The sequence below is a fragment of the Macrobrachium nipponense genome, chromosome 4 (genome assembly GCF_015104395.2).
Source record: "Macrobrachium nipponense isolate FS-2020 chromosome 4, ASM1510439v2, whole genome shotgun sequence".
Classification (NCBI taxonomy): Eukaryota; Metazoa; Arthropoda; class Malacostraca; order Decapoda; family Palaemonidae; genus Macrobrachium; species Macrobrachium nipponense.
In genome coordinates this window covers 139010788-139027902 of record NC_061100.1, presented here as the reverse complement: position 1 = coordinate 139027902, position 17115 = coordinate 139010788, and the positions used below count along the sequence as shown (strand labels likewise).

Genomic DNA, 17115 nt, shown 5'->3' with positions numbered 1-17115 from the left:
TTTCTCCGTTTCTGCAATATCCTCTTGCATAATAAATACAGTTATTATCTCTTGAGTAGAATTTCAGAGCTGATGCTTTGAAATTTTTTGCTGACACCTCTGCATATCTCATTGGTGGTTTGCTTGATTTCTCTCTTTATTTGTTTCTTTCTTATTTTGGATTTTATTACTTGGTTGGTTATTTATTTGATTATGATTCATGGCTACAGGGTGCATATATTTGCATTTTTTGTCGAACTTACATCCTTTTCCTTCTTTTAGGTTTTTACATATTTTTGGATGCAGATCTCTGCAATTCATCCCCATAGCCATCTAAGTATGCACATTTACCATATATTTCATAGTTTTGACATACCTTAGGATGTTTGTAGTAACATCTTTCTCCAAATCTGCAATTCCCTCTTTTCAAAAGGTTGCAGATTTTGTCTTTCTTGTCTATTTTTTCCTCTTTCCCGTCATTGTGTAGATCTGGGTAGAGCCTCTTCGGGATTTGCTTTTCTGTTGTCATATCGTAATTTATTTCTTCGTAGGTATTGCTGCTTTATTGCCTCATATGTAGTATCAATGAGTATCTCTGCATCCAATACTTTTATCTTGTTCTTTGTTTTCCTTATTTTTTTCTGTCATTTCATTTTTGTACTTCTCTTCCGTTTTCCTCTTCTTTTTCTTCTTCTTCTTCTTCCTCTTCTTCTTCATCCTCAACTATTTGTACATTCAATCTTGATTTAATAACATTGTCTATCCATGATAGACATGTTGAACAAAAAAATTCTTGTATCTTTTCTCAAATCTTGTATTACCTCAGCACACTGTGGATGGGGTCGGAATGTTGCATGCAGCACATTTTCTGATTAGGTTTTGTGGATTGACTATGCTATACCAAACCTTAACACAGTTTGCATGCTTTTGGCATTCTTTTCCTAATGCATCAATTAGGATATTTCACAAAGATTCACCTTATTCATTTTCTTTGTCGGAATATGTTGGTTTATGTATATTTTTCTTTATGAGTCTCTTGACCACTTGGATTTTATTTGGAACTTCTTCAATTATTTTCAAGAAGTTTTCATTAGATTTGTTCCAGTTTGAAGGATTATATCCTTCTAATATATCTATGAATGCTTTTGTATCTTTTTGGTTAGGACTGTTGCTGATTTCATAGATGAGAAATGCCAGTTCCCTTCCTGCTACCTCATCGTATTGCGAATCCGCCAAGCAAGCTAAATTACGCCACCTCTTCCCGCAGTTGGAACTTACTGCCATCTTGTTCTGATTTCAGTATTACACTTGTTAAACTAACTTAGAAGAGAGAGAGAGAGAGAGAGAGAGAGAGAGAGAGAGAGAGAGAGAGAGAGAGAGAGACTTTCTTACAAAGGAAATGAATGTCGAGCCATGGAAATGCTCTCTCTAGACGTCGCTTCCTCAAACGCATATTCAAGTTCAGTTTCTTGTATCTCAATCAAAATAATGTTTCATCATTTGGGTTTTCACTTCCGTCTAATAATAATAATAATAATATTAATAATAATAATAAAGACAGAAATAATCAGCAGAATAAAATGCCCACAATGAAACACCTATCCCTGCTATAAATAGGAAAAATAAATGTTAACTACGTTGTAAAAGCGCTCAAAATTATTTCGAAAATTTCGACTGGTGATACACAATTTGTGCGTGACTTTACAGAGAGAGAGAGAGAGAGAGAGAGAGAGAAGAGAGAGAGAGAGAGAGAGAGAGAGAGAGAATTTTCAAGCGTCTTTTAACATATGAAGTAATCACCGTAGACTTGTCCCAGGGACTTCAAATTTCATTTCCCACATGAAGACAATCGGCAACCTTGTAGAACCTGGACAAAATCTTGACTAAAAATAAACTATATATTAAACAGTAACTGCTGCCACAAGTGTCAGCTACCTTACAATTCAGTTATGATACATATCAATGAAGATTTGACCATGTGCACCCACACCCCTCTATTGTGTGTGAGAGAGAGAGAGAGAGAGAGAGAGAGAGAGAGAGAGAGAGAGAGAGAGAGAGAGAGAGAGAGAGAGAGTCAAAGTCAAAAGTCAAAGTCAAATTCTTTATTCCATTAAGAATGGCAATTACATAATTTTACTCTTTCTTGAGTAACACAGGTCTATTCATAGCTTTATAAGAGTTTTTACATAATAAACAGTACTATTCATTATCACAGGACTTGCAACTAGTATACAGGTGGCATATTGCCATACAATATCTCTGAATTCAATAAAAAACGGAAATGCAATAAAAATTTTCGACTATGCAACAGAAATGCAGTAAGATAAACAACATATAATGATATAGGCATAAAATGAATACGATCCTTAAAAACAATCAAGTGAAAACTTTCAAATCAGTAAAATAATAAATTAGCTACTTCTCATAAAAGATAAAGTAAACAGAGTTTACAACCAAAGATAAAATTTCACAACCTTTATTCGGTATAGAAGAGAATACTTCTAAAGCTCCTAAAATTTATGACAGTGATTAGAACCTAAGGTTAAAAATGAAGTTTCTCATTTTTGGAGTAAGTGTGCAATCAAATGAGATTTAAAAGATGATATGGTTTCGCGCTGCTTGATATTAGCAGGCAGACTGTTCCAGAACATGGGACCACACACACCTAGACGCCTCGCTCCCGTATCGGTGAAAGTTCTGGGAACAGATAAGTGATCCTGGTGCCTCGTGTTAATGTTCTCAGTACGATTCTGGCCTACCGTTGGCAAGGAAAAGAGCCATTCTGGCAGAAGTTTATTTCTGATTTTGTAGATCAAGAGGCATATATCGTAAAAGTACTTCTGCTCCATCCGTAGCCAATTCAGTTTTTCAAACATTGGAAGTAACAATGGTCATGTTTCGGGCACCTCCAACGCGACCTTGCGGCAAAATTTTGTATGATCTTGACCCTTTCCAACTGGGTTTTATTGGTCGAACCCCAGACCCGCAAACAGTAGTTCAGGACACTCGGTACCAACGACTGTACCACCATGACTCGACAGTCTGGCTCAAATCTATCACTCACTCTGTTAAGATATAACAGGATACCAGTTACCTTTTTGCGTAGTTCGTCAATATGCGCATTAAAAGTCATGCTACAATCCATGAAAACTCCCAGGTTTTTTAACTGTGTGTGACGGAACAAGTGTCACATTACTGAATTTTATGTTCGTGTTCTCCGGGATGCGAGAGATATGCTGTCTTGATCCAAAGAAAATGACCTGGGTCTTGCCTTCGTTAAAGTAATAGGCAGTTACTATTAAAATAATATTTGCAGTATAGGTCAATTATATTTTCGGCTCTCTTTATCAAATCATCGAGGTTTTTTCAAGTCCCCAGTCAGCAAAATCTGTGTATCGTCAGCATAAATAACAAGAAGTCCATCCCGTATATGTTGTGGTAGATCATTGATATAGATCAAAAACAGCAATGGGCCCAAAATCGACCCCTGGGGTACACCAAAAGATATCTCCCCAGGAGAGGATAGAATTGAATCAACACGAACAGATTGGAAGCGATTGCTCACATAATTTTCGAACCAAAAAGAGTCGACATTGACTTTAGCTCATTTATTTATTAGAATCTGATGATTAACGCTGTCAAACGCTTTGGATAGATCCAATAATAACAGGAGAGATAATTTCTTATTTTCTATATTTTCATATATTTTATTGGTAACTGTAAGTAGCGCAGTTTCTGTTGAAAGATTGGGTCTCTAAAACCATGTTGCTCGTTAACTAGTAAATTATTTTGAGTCAAGGTGTTTAAAGAACAATTCACAGGTTTGAACGGCAAATTATTTTTCTCGAGTATTTTTGAGATGACAGGCAACAGAGATATTGGTCTATTAATTTCCAAACGTTTTCAGTGTCTCCACTTTTGTAAACGGGAACTACGTAAGGATGTTTCCAAAGGTCAGGGTAAGTTACCTGTAACAATTGAGGTGTTGACAATAACAAGAATGTAGAATATTGTAACGGGCAGAGTCAATCAAAAAATCGAAACGGAATTCCGTCAGAACCACAAGTGTTTTTGGGCGGGGGTTTCAGATGTTTTAATTACAAAGAATATCAGAGTGTCCATATCAACTGGCTGAGGTCGGAATTTATTTATTGTAAATAATGATGTAGAGGGCTGATCATAATGGAGTTGATTGTTATTGCAGATATTTTCTTATGATCTGGCGTACGTTTCCCTTCCTATATTGGCAAAATATTGATTAAAATCATCTGCTCTCTTCTGAGCATCATTGTCTGTGGCTATTTCTTCTTCCACTTCCACCTCGTTGTGCTGTAAAATGTCTTCGTGGATAGTCCTCATAATTTTTTATGGTATTTTGGTAACTCAAGTCCGTATTTCTGAATCTCGGCGCTCTGCTTCCTTCCATGTTTGGGAGTATCCTCTGTTGTTTGCAAACACCTTGAGAGCCTTCAGAAAATGGGGCAACAAATTACTCTTGACGCGTATAGTGTCCCAATTGTCATTTAGTTTGAAGAAGGGACATTTTTTAGAGATGATATTTAGCAATCTGATGACCCCTAGCCCTGTTGAGGAAATTTCCTTGGCTCCCCACTGTTGACATGCAGGCACATTTGATCAATTTCACCTGTTCCAAGTCTAAATTGTTCAATTTGTTTTGATCACCGATATCCCATTTTTCACTCCAAGCTGCAAGTTGATTGTTGAAGTTGTTTATAATTTCATCAAACTCTTGGACTCTCAGTACCGGTGCCAGTTCACATATGTGAATGACCATGTCCTCGTTTATCTGCTTCAGACTCGCAACAAGAGAACCAACTCTATCAAAAATATCTTCTAGCTGATTTTTATCCAGTATATCTTGAAGACCGCACTAAAGAATGCAGTATTTTGGGGCCCACTGAAGTTTTTTCCGAAATCCAAACATTTGATGAGGTCGATGTTTGCTTTCCTTTATGGTTCGGAGCTGAGCATTCAGTTTTTCAAATCAAAAATCAGATGTTCGAATCGCAGTAAGGTTATTAGTAATCTCCCAAAAGAAGGGTTCCCTCAGTTGGAGAACAGGCAGGTCCATGAAATGCATCTGGTGCCTGATGATTTGCAGCTGCTTTCTGAAATTGCTCCACCTTCTTCTCTTCTAGCGATGAGAGGCGATCGTTCAGTTTGTTGATCGTGACATGAGCAGCTTTAAGTAGCTCATTTAATTCATTTCCAAATTTCACCAAGGTCTCGAATATTAGTCTCTCTTTAATTTTCCTCGACGCCCTTCGCAGCATCATCTCCTGATGTTATTTCATGGTTTGAGTCGTTGTTTTCAGAATTGATCGGTCGAGTAGACTGGTGTTTTTCCATTATCATATCGATCAATTTTTCTTTTGTGACCCAAACCTTTGTGATACCGATCTCACGACAGTGCTTCTGTAACTCCGCTTTCCTATAGTTTGAGTGGAGGAACTCCCAAGTGGGATTGTTGAAAGACACCTGTTTATTTGAAGAGGACATTATAGTGTCAGAATTCTACTGGGAATCTGTAGTGTTTCAGAACTTTTCGTACGTCTTCCGATTGGCAATATTCTTTGTAGTGAGTAATGACGTCAGCAATACGTCATAATACTCTTACTGCGCATGCGCAGAAAATAGAAAAATTGAGCAGGAGTCTCCGATTCCAGGAGAATACTTTCCAGTTAAAATATTACCGAGTCTACATAGTTAGAATAATAAGCAGCACTCAAATCAGATTGCACAACACTTCACTCGGGGAGATTCACGAATATCAAAATGCTATCTGGGTAGCATATAAATGCGCAAATGCCAGGAGCGTTGTTGGTCTTGTTTGTTTTGGTGGCAGGAGAGAGAGAGAGAGAGAGAGAGAGAGAGAGAGAGAGAGAGAGAGAGAGAGAGAGAGAGAGAGAAAAAAAAAAAATTCTGATTGTGTACTTGAGGCAGATCAAATGGTTATCATCATCAGTCTAGGTCCTTGCACCTGAGATAGAAATTACTAAACAAACTGCCAAGCTTACAATCTTTTTTTATCTAGTTCAAAACAATGCTTTAGTAAACCGCTGAGAATCAATAACGAGTACCGCTACGCAAATAAAGAGGACTGAAGATTTATTAATTAATATATACAAACACCGGGTCACCAGAGTCATCATACATCTAAAACAGCACACAAAAATCTGACCGTATGTACCATACCATACCTAGATGATTTGATAACACAAGAGATCATCTATTGTGAGGCCATCTACAAGGGAATCAATTCATTAGGCACCATATTAACCTGAATATCATCACAAGGGCATTGGTGAATATGAAAAATAAATCACTTATTTTTTCTTTATTCAACTGACAACTGAGGTGTCCTAGGGGTGGATGCATTGCCAAATAAGTGAGGATATACTGTGTGTGTGTGTGTGTGTGTGTGTGTGTGTGTGTGTGTGTGTGTGTATAGAGAGAGAGAGAGAGAGCAGAGATCGAGAGAGAGAGAGAGAGAGAGAGAGAGAGAGAGAGAATCTTAACAAATTGCTTATTTTTCTTTATTCAGCTGACAACTGAGGTGTCCTAGGGGTGGGTGCATTGCCAAATAAGTGAGGATATACTGAGAGAGAGAGAGAGAGAGAGAGAGAGAGAGAGAGAATCTTAACAAATTGCTTATATTTCTTTATTCAGCTTACCTTACCTTACAGACCTTACATCTTGTTCGGGTTGCCCCAGGTCCCTCAGTGTGAGGCACCTCTAATGTCTACCAGAGAGTTGCTAGTACATCTTCCGGTATATTTTGCATCTTCCAATCTTGGATGGTCTGGGATGCAGTTTAGATATCTGTCGAGCTTATTCTTAAACACATCTACGCTCACTCCTGATATATTCCTCAGATGAGCTGGCAACGCATTGAAATAGACGCTGCATTATCGATGCTGGTGCGTATGATCATTAATGTTCTGTGTGCTTTCCTTATTTTTCCTGGTATAGTTTTGGGCACTATTAATCTACCTCTGCTTGCTCTTTCTGATATTTTTAGTTCCATGATATTTTCTGCTATTCCTTCTATCTGTTTCCATGCCTGAATTATCATGTAGCGTTCTCTTCTCCTTTCTAGACTATATAATTTTAAGAATTGTAGTCTTTCCCAGTAGTCAAGGTCTTTAACTTCTTCTATTCTAGCTGTAAAGGACCTTTGTACACTCTCTATTTGTGCAATATCCTTTTGATAGTGTGGGTACCATATCATATTGCAATATTCAAGTGGACTACGAACATATGTTTTATAAAGCATAATCATGTGTTCAGCTTTTCTTGTTTTGAAGTGCCGTAACAACATTCCCATTTTTGCTTTACATTTTGCCAACAGAGTTGCTATTTGATCATTGCATAAACATGTTCCTATTCATCATCACACCAAGGTCTTTAACTGCTTCCTTATTTGTCGATTGTCCTCATATTAGGTCCCTTATATGCATATAGCTTTCTTTCTCTGTCTCCATAATTTATTGATTCAAATTTATCAGAGTTAAATACCATCCTATTTACCTCTGCCCAATCATATACTTTGTTAAGGTCTCTTTGTAGGAAGCGTTCCTATCTTCATCACAAGTAATTTCTCTACTTATTCTTGTGTCATCTGCGAAACTACTCGCTACCGAATCCTTAACATTATTGTCTATGTCTTCAATCATAATAAACAGTATTGCAGCTAACACCGTACCTTGCGGCACACCGGATATTACCCTCTTGGCTTCATCCGATTTCTCGTCGTTTGCAATAACTATCTGTTTCTGTTGTGTAAAAATTCTTTTAACCATCTCCTACTTTATCCACGATATTGTGTTTTCTAATTTTCTTCGCTAATATATTATGGTCTACTTTGTCAAAAGCTTTTGCAAAGTCCTAAATAAACCACATCTGTTTCATTTCCGCTTTTCCCTTTTAATATTGAATATGTTCTCACGGTGGACTAACAGTTGGGTTTGTGTACTTTTTCAGGGTACGAAACCATGTTTGTCCTTTATTAAACAAATTTATTATTTTATTAAATGTTTCATAATATTTTTCTTCATTACCCTTTCATACACTTTCATAATATGTGATGTTAGACTCACAGGCCTATAATTACTTGCCTCTAGTCTTTGATCCACTTTTGAAAGTAGGGGTAATATATGCTAATTTGTGCTCATCATAAATCTTGCCTGTATCTACACTTTGTCTTAATAATATTGCAAGTGGCTTTGCGATAGAATGAACTACTTTCTTTAACAAAATAGCAGGAATTCCATCAGGCCCTGCAGCAGCTCCATTTTTAATTTCATTAATAGCTGACAAGTGAGGTGTCTTAGTGGGGGTACATTGCAGAGAGAGAGAGAGAGAGAGAGAGAGAGAGAGAGAGAGAGAGAGAGAGAGAATCTCTTTAAACTGCCTATCAGCATTGGCCCTTTTAAAGGCTACATATGCATACTTCCTTTCTTCCCTTTCACCTTTACACCAAAGCAAAAGAGAAAAGTAAATAATAGGACCAGAATTAGGGAGCGGTCGCCCACATACACTTCTACTGACCACCCGGCCAGAGAATCGGAATGAAAAAGGAAAAGGCTTCGAACTTCGCCTGCTGGAGAGGAAGATGTACCGAAATGAGATGAGAGAGAGAGAGAGAGAGAGAGAGAGAGAGAGAGAGAGAGAGAGAGATGCACAGTTACCTGACTATACGCCCGGGGACAAGGAGTACAGCATAAGTAGGTCACAGCCAAGTCAATGGTGTCTACTTGAATGATTTCTGGACCGTTATGATATTAATCCTTCCTTTATATGAGAGAGAGAGAAGAGAGATTTGAGAGAGAGAGAGAGAGAGAGAGAGAGAGAGAGAGAGAGAGAATTTTTTAGTAGGCTAGAATTTTTTAAATACAATAAAGTATAAAATTTAGAAAATGTATTTTTACATTTTCGCTATGTTTAAAAGTTAATACTGTCTCTCGTATTATAATATAGAAAAAAATATACGGCGTCTATTTGTGGACACTTTCGCAAATATATATATATATATATATATATATATATATATAAATATGTATATATATATATATATTTATATATATATACACCATATATACCAGCACTTCTTTCTTGTTATAAAAAGCCAGTCTTCATGATTGACTTAATGTTCGATAGTTACAGGTTCCAAATGAGACGCAAATACGTATTAAACATACCCGTACGTTTTACGAACAAACGTACCAAGTAATAACGTCATACTAATGGCGAATTCTTACTGGTTAGCGTGTCTCACCCCCTAGTGAGCTGAGGACGCGGCATGATAATTCTGCATTCTTACATACTTTTCAGTGGCCGTCATGTGCTTGCTTTCGGAGCTTCTTCGCATATGGAGGAGGAGGGTCGACATTTGGTACTGAATAGCACGCGGGGCAGGTTCAGAGTCGTTGGCAAGTCATCTTGCGTAGCGTTCGCGGTATTTCTTAATGGCTTCTACACACACATACAGGTGTATGTACATTAGCTGTCGTCTAAATTGAATGTACTAAGTAGTTCAGAAAGAATGAAGGCCAAACGCCATGGACTGGTACCTATGAGATCATTCCGCGCTGAAACGGAAATTGACAGTTAAAAGGACAAGAGGGTAACGGGAGGAAACCCTCGTAGTTTCACTATGAATCAATAGTTAGAAGAGGGTCGAAAATGAGACGGAAGAAAGAGAATATGAACGGAGGTACAATAAATAAAGAATGAAAGGGGGCTTCAGCTTAGGGCCGAAGGGATGCTGGAACCTGAAGTAATGCCCTACGATGATGCACCCGAGAGCACTATCCCCTACGCGGGAAATGTAGTTCTGGGTCGAAAGATTATGATGAAGAATTATTGGCTATGGAAGGTTAATGAGGACCATAACTACACCGCACAAAAAATTAAAATGGTTTGTCTTACAGACTTACGGCGTTATTAATCCAGGTGTTGTTACGCAAGTTTTAGGAACTACAATCAATCAATCAATCTTACAGGTTTAATTGTGAGATTCTATTGGAAAGTGGTGATGGTGCTATTGAAAGTGGGTACCTGGCAAGGATTTCTCGGGTATATCTGGATGAGTACAGAGTTAGAATAAGAATATTATTATTCCATTATATTAGAGTAAAGCTGATAGAGGTGACTACGAATGATAAGGGAAAGGCATTACCAGTAAGCTGGCGAATAGTATGGTAGGATTTTGACTAGGAAAGTAATTCATCCACGTCTGAAATCATTAAATTATAATTAAGAATGTGGTAGTGACAACTGCGTCGATTTTTTTTTCCTAACCCCCCCCCCCCCCCCCCGCCATCCGTTGAGGACGGGGGCTTATTTCTTTCTGGCTAAATAACTGGCTCACCTATTCGTCTTGTTGCACCACGCACCCAACCAAGGGAGCAGCAGGTCAACATCCTCACCCTTCACAACATGTCAAAACGTAGCACCCTATTCTATATGGGAACTGGAATGTGAAAAGCAATAGAGTCTATGAAGAACAGGGAGGGGAGGAAGAAGCAGAAACCGTTATATAGACACGACTCCCTGATCAGCTGATTGGTTTTACCAGCCTACACTTAAATTCGACGTTCTGCTCGACTTAGTCCTCCACAAAGTGCGCGCGCGCGCGCAATGCAGTTTGTGGTGTAAGAAATTAAGAAATATTGTTGGCAATTTAGTTTCAGAGATGAAATTTTTCTGTGACATCCGGTGAAGATGTATTGCAAATAAAGTAATCACAGAGAGAGAGAGAGAGAGAGAGAGAGAGAGAGAGAGAGAGAGAGAGAGAGAAACTATTCAACCAAAGTACTTTTTCTCTGCCATTACCACGGAAATTTTCCTGCGGGTATTATCTCGTCATTGACAAAGCATACCCATGCAATACATTAAAAAGAAAAAACAAAAAAATTAACGATTTTCTTGTTTTTTTTTTTTTTTTTTTGTAGAAAAATAAAACAAGAGAGTGGAACAAAGGTATTTTAATGACTTCAATACGAAATGTCTGTATCGGCGAAAATAGCGTCATTTCCATATTACGACCCTGACTGCGAGCACTACTGCAGCTGTAGTGATACAAATACGGACTTCAGGTTCGTGTCCCGCGTAGCGCGCGAGAGAGAGAGAGAGAGAGAGAGAGAGAGAGAGAGAGAGAGAGAGAGAGAGAGAGAGAGAGAGAGAGAGGGGGGGGGGGGAAGGACGAACTGCTATCACGCTATTAAGGCTGAAATAGCAAACAAGCAACTGATAGTTAAATTGATTACAAACATAGCTCCACCTTCAAACCACAGCCACACAGCCCCTTGTCTTGAACAGACTAATCCCACTGCATAACAGCGACGTGCCTAGGCTTCATTAATAAATATCGAGGTTCCTGTGCCTCACAGACCACAGCCTCCTCTTTATAACACCCACTGAGCATGATGCCTGCCTACACACATTGGCTCCACGAATCCCCTAAAAGTAGGTTTGAAAAGTCCAAAGCACCAAAGTGGGTGAAAAACTACTTTACGCAGTGGAAAACAAAAGGACACCACATTGTGCTGACATATTCGTGAAACACCTTTATAAATGGCGTCACTGAGCCTCAACATACTCAAAGGATTTCGTTACCTTATTTTTTTTTTATTTGGCACAGACTAGTTAAGGGGGATTAGGATGCCCCTCCCACAGGCCTCGCAGAAATAAGGGTAACGAACAGCAAATTCCAAAGCTGACCTGCAATGGAAATGCACACCCCCCAAAAAAAAGTAATATAACAAAACTCATTTCGTCATTCAGTATAATTGAGAGAGAGAGAGAGAGAGAGAGATCGTACTGTAGCGTGGTATAAGCATGGCTCAAGTGCTTCTAGTCGCTATTGGTGATGTCACGTCTCACGCGGTAACGAGCCAGTCAGTCACTTACGAGCTATCTGCAAAAGTGCAGAAAGCCGCTATGTCGGTTTCAACGCGCCATTAGTCCGAAACAAAGGCATCTCTTATCACGACTTATCGAGATGCTGATATCTAGATAGCTTGTGCAGTAAGTTCAAGGGGAGTATTTCAAAATAATACACACACTGCTTGTGCGTACGTATGCGCGAATATGCATGAATGCATAATAGACTAATAACGACCTCGCCAATGAGACTTGAGAACTCTAAAGGCCTGTCCACAAAGTTTCCTGTCCAGAACTCAATTGTCAGGATGCTTGTCTGTGCAGTAACCTCTCTATTCTACTTGGCTATTTTAATGCACTTGAGGAGGGATTAGAAAAAAAAGAGATGGGTGAGGTAGTTTTTCGAAAAGGAGTCCGTCATGCGGACTTACTTCTGGCGGAATTGAAAATAGATACACATATACATAGTATATACACGTATACATACATATATTATACATTAATACATACGTGTATAATATATATGTTATACATGTGATATTACATATACAAACACTATACACGTGATATATACATAACCACACAAACAAAATGCTTTCCATTCTGGATGGGAAAGACATACACGGTAAAAAGTATTTGCAAACAATTTGCAAACTTTGTTTCCAAACGTTTCCTAGTGTGGACAGGACTTAAGCTACCGATTTCAATAACAACAAGTCGAGCGTGGAAAAATGAATCTTACAGACAGGAAGTTATCATCCTCTCCAATTACATTCCCACCAATAAATTACAAACGAAAACAAATACATCAGGTTTTTTAGTTTACAAGTTTTGAGTTTTAATGTTTGTGTTTACGCGTTTCAGCCATTTTTATTGGTAAGGTCGATTCACAAGAATACAAATACAGAAAAAGATTAATAGTATCGTTTAGCAAAATACAAGAGAAATAAAGGAAACTCTACACAAACGTGACTCAATATTGGAATACTAGCGAGCGAGCGCACACAGGTGCTCTTCTGAGCATGCGGTTAATATCCGGGTCGAAGGTTATGGCGGGATGGAGGAGGACTGGAGTGAATGTTGTTGCTTACGAGTTGAAGGTACTGGAAGTGAGGCCTTTCCAAGATCTACGCAGGGCCGTTTTTTTTTTTTTTTTTTTTTTTTTTTTTATCGAATATTGCAATAACATTTTCCCAGAACAAATCTGTTACGAAATAGGGTTCACAATTACTTTTCTAGGATTTCAATTTTTTTTTTTTTTTTATGGGGTTTTTACGTTGCATGGAACCAGCGGTTATTCAGCAACGGGACCAACGGCTTTACGTGACTTCCGAACCACGTCGAGAGTGAACTTCTATCACCAGAAATATACATCTCTCACTCCTCAATGGAATGGCCGAGAATCGAACCCTCGACCACACCGAGGTGAGAAGCAAACACCAAACCAACCACGCCACTGAGGCGTTTTCAAATCGTCTGTTAAGATGGAAAGTTAAGATGCAAAGCTACTCGGAATAGATGTATCACGGAAAATTTGTATTCATCAATCTCAGAAGCATTCTATTGAGAAGTTTAAAAGAATGCACATCGTTTGTCTTTGCGCACCATCCAAAATTTCCACGGACGCAATAATAGAGATATAATAAAGTGAAACCGAAGTGGGGTGTGGAGTAGTCAGTCTCCTTGAGGAGGATGTTGAGCAACTGGAACCTCCAAAGTTCATGCGAAGATGCCAAGCATTACTACCATGATGCAATTCTCCGGCATTTTAATCATTTGCTTACATTTTTTCACATTGACTTAAATATATGTTATGAGATCTCTTTCTGTATTTCTAATGAAAACTTTCTTTGGAAGCTTGAATTTGAAGTTAATGGTCTCTATGGGCTTGTCCATTTTGAGTAGGGTTCATCCTCAGAATAATAACAATAAAATTCGAAATATAGATTTATCCTTGTGTACTGGAACACATAAAAGCTTTAAAGCTATTTCTAACGCTAACCTTAATCTCCGCGCCCCCCCCCCCCAAAAAAAAAAAAAAAAAAAAAAAAAATGAAGAGGAGGTTTGTCCACATTTCGACGGCGATAGGTCTATTGTCCTTTGAAAGACTTAATAGACTGGTTAGATGGCAAGGTCTCCTTTAGAAGTAATAAGATGCCATAGAACTCTATTGTTCCATTAAAAATCCAGATTCCTGGAGACATGAAACGTAGCTTTTATACATCAGCAATGCTAACTCATGTCCTAAGCTGCCCAAAATTTTCTCTATCTTGGTTATTTTTCGCCTTTCGGAGATGTCCTCCAAAGCCTTTACAGGAAAATCAGTGTAACTTGGTATATCTGGCCAAGGCGAGAACCGTTATTTAACAACTCAGAACTGGTCACAAGTCTATGTGATTGTGTGTATTTCCGTGTTTTACATGTACCAACACTTGCTGGAACTTGACAGCAAAGTTCCTTTCTGAGTGCCAAGATGAGGGAGGCAATTTTCCTTTTTCAAAGGTTCTCCAAAGGAAATTCTTGCATGGAGTATTTCAAGAGGTATCTTTACTTTTGTCAAATTATGCTATCATTCTATTTGTTGATAATTGCAACCCCTTCTCAACATAACTATCTCCCTGAAGCATATTTTGGATACATAAGGCCTGAATGTTTCTCTCTCGTGATAAGTGTGTGACTTTCACCCAAATTATAGGCAACAAACATTTCTGACGTCAATGGCCACATGTATTTCCAAGCAGTCAATATAAATATTTCACCAATTCCATCAATCACTCAAGTCTCTCTCGTGATTGTTTTCTAACCCAATAAACCATCAGTTGAACACACTGCCAGTAAAGAGGAAATAAATCTACGTTGGGGATTTTCGTGGAACCGTAAACAAAATAATTTATCTCTTATATACAAAGTTGATATATAAGTAAGGTAACCAATCATGTTACAACTCGACACAGTATAAAATTTGATCTTTAATACGCGCTTCAAGGTCAATTAAGAAATTAATGTGTGTTGACCCTTTAATAGGATACGACATCAATGACATACATCATAATATATACGCTATATATATAATATATATATATATATATATATATTATATATATATATATATATATATATATATCACAGTACAATCAACATTCAGTTAATGCAATGATTCGAACTCTCCGTGCATACCAGGCTCTTCACCCGACATGATCTAACCAAGAAATTGGTTTAAGCCCAATTAACCGAAAGCGGTTCAGAACAGATCGGATGAACTGTTCCGACGAGGCAATTCTCGCCAGTGCTCAGAAAGGCAGCCGGTGACCCAAAACTAACGACGGCACAACAACTCCCTTTACCTAGCATCATTTTGGCTAGATGGCTAGATGAAAAATGAATCTCCTATCTGGTCGGCCTTCTGCCCTTCTCAACGAAAATAGGAAATCGGGAAATCCAACTCAAGTTCATATTACTTTCACTTTCTTTTTATTTTTTTTAGCCCAAGACAACAGAGTAATATCTTTAGCATAAGTGCAGCGAAGCGAGCACCAGCAGCAATGCATATGAGACCACTGGGATCACTGGATGATCCTTTCCCATGGACGGGTTCCAACACGCAACGAGAAGGGGGGGAAAATGCCACAGCTCTCAGACAGATACCTCTGACCTTACAGAGGGTGAATGCACGTTTGACCAGGACACATTCGCTGGTACACCATGCAACTCCTAAATGCAGTAATGCAGAAGCGTAAACCTTCACACACTGGATAAAAATCAGGGAACTGAAAGTAATGCTGTGTAGATTTCTTCGAGTAAGACAATGTGGGTAGGTCAGAGATGAGAGATGTTGAAATCATTACTTGTATCACTTTTTCGCACATTACAACGATCTCCCATTTCTAGAGGCTACTCGGTAAAAGCTTAACAATTAACTGAACTTTTGGTTTATTCCGTAACTCCCAACTACCTAAAATGAGCAAAGTTCAAAACTGTTGCTTCTTAGTCAGATAAAATCGACAGGCACACGACTGCTGGTAGAATTGCCTAATTTATCAAGAGCTATAAAAACAATAAAAAATAAAAAAAATCTTGACTATTAAGATCACCATCTTTGGAATACATGTGACTTCAGGGTGATGATAAACCCCGTTTACCTGGCCCCTAGCAACAAAAGAGGGGTGATAAGACATCCAAAAAGACACACAAATCTCTTGGAAAAGTCAAGAGGTACTTATAGTTTTATGCGTAGTCATGCCGACCTTCCAGCTCAGTTTTCTCCTATGGAACACATTCTCTCTCTCTCTCTCTCTCTCTCTCTCTCTCTCTCTCTCTCTCTCTCTCTCTCACTAAAGACCGTCGAAGCGAACTATGTCAGCAAGCGACGCCTGGAGAAAGGGTTGAAGAGAATGGCTTCGGAAATGTAGTCGTTCGATTCTAGACACTCATATGAAACTAACTCTCTCTGCTTGATATTACTACAACACCTCAATCATAATTTGCTCCAGCTATAACCGAAAAACTTAGATAACAGCGGACTTCCAGCCTTAAAGTCTTAACAACAAGGTTTGATGAATAATTGGTTAATACACTGAGAAACTTGCTAGGGTACAATCATGTTTACGTAGTTTCTCTGGGATTTATGACATGACTGACCAATCTTATCTTTTTTTGTAGTTTGACTAACAACCTTCATCAGCTGATCCAAAAAAAACGAAAAAAAATCTAACAAAGTTGATTCTTGGTACCTACATAAGCCTACGCAGCTATCGCTACTAACGCTGGTAGTTTCAATCTATGAAAGGATTTTTTTTTTTTACTTTATCAGGGATATTTCAAGGAAGGCTGGTGTAAGGAGAGAATGTATTGAGAAAAAAAATTCCATAATGAAATGGTGAGAAAAATAAGTTCCTTTGTATGAGGGTAAAAGTAATGAAATAAACGAGCATAACCTCACACATTAAGGAAGTAGCAGGAAGGACTAACAGGTGAAGTGTGGTGTGGATTTAGATATGGCAAAGCGTGCGTGGTTTACGTATTTGCTAAGTAACAGTTACACGGAAAGGTTGGCAATAAACGTAAAAGCTAGTATGGCGGTGAGAGAGTGCATAATAAGATCAAAATGTATTAATTGGAAATGTCTGGAAGATGGAGGAAAGGAAGTAGTAGAATGCGTGGATAAGATACTAGGATGGAAAGGCCTTAACATCCGATGACTCAGAGAAAAATCTGAGATAGTGAGGTGT

The 17115-nt window shown here is 38.4% G+C and overlaps 1 protein-coding gene across 2 annotated transcripts in view; it reads right to left on the bottom strand.

Moving 5' to 3' along the window:
* LOC135211225 (CCR4-NOT transcription complex subunit 6-like) overlaps nt 1-17115 on the bottom strand; it is a 322253-nt gene that overhangs the window by 38477 nt on the left and 266661 nt on the right. The window lies entirely within an intron of this gene.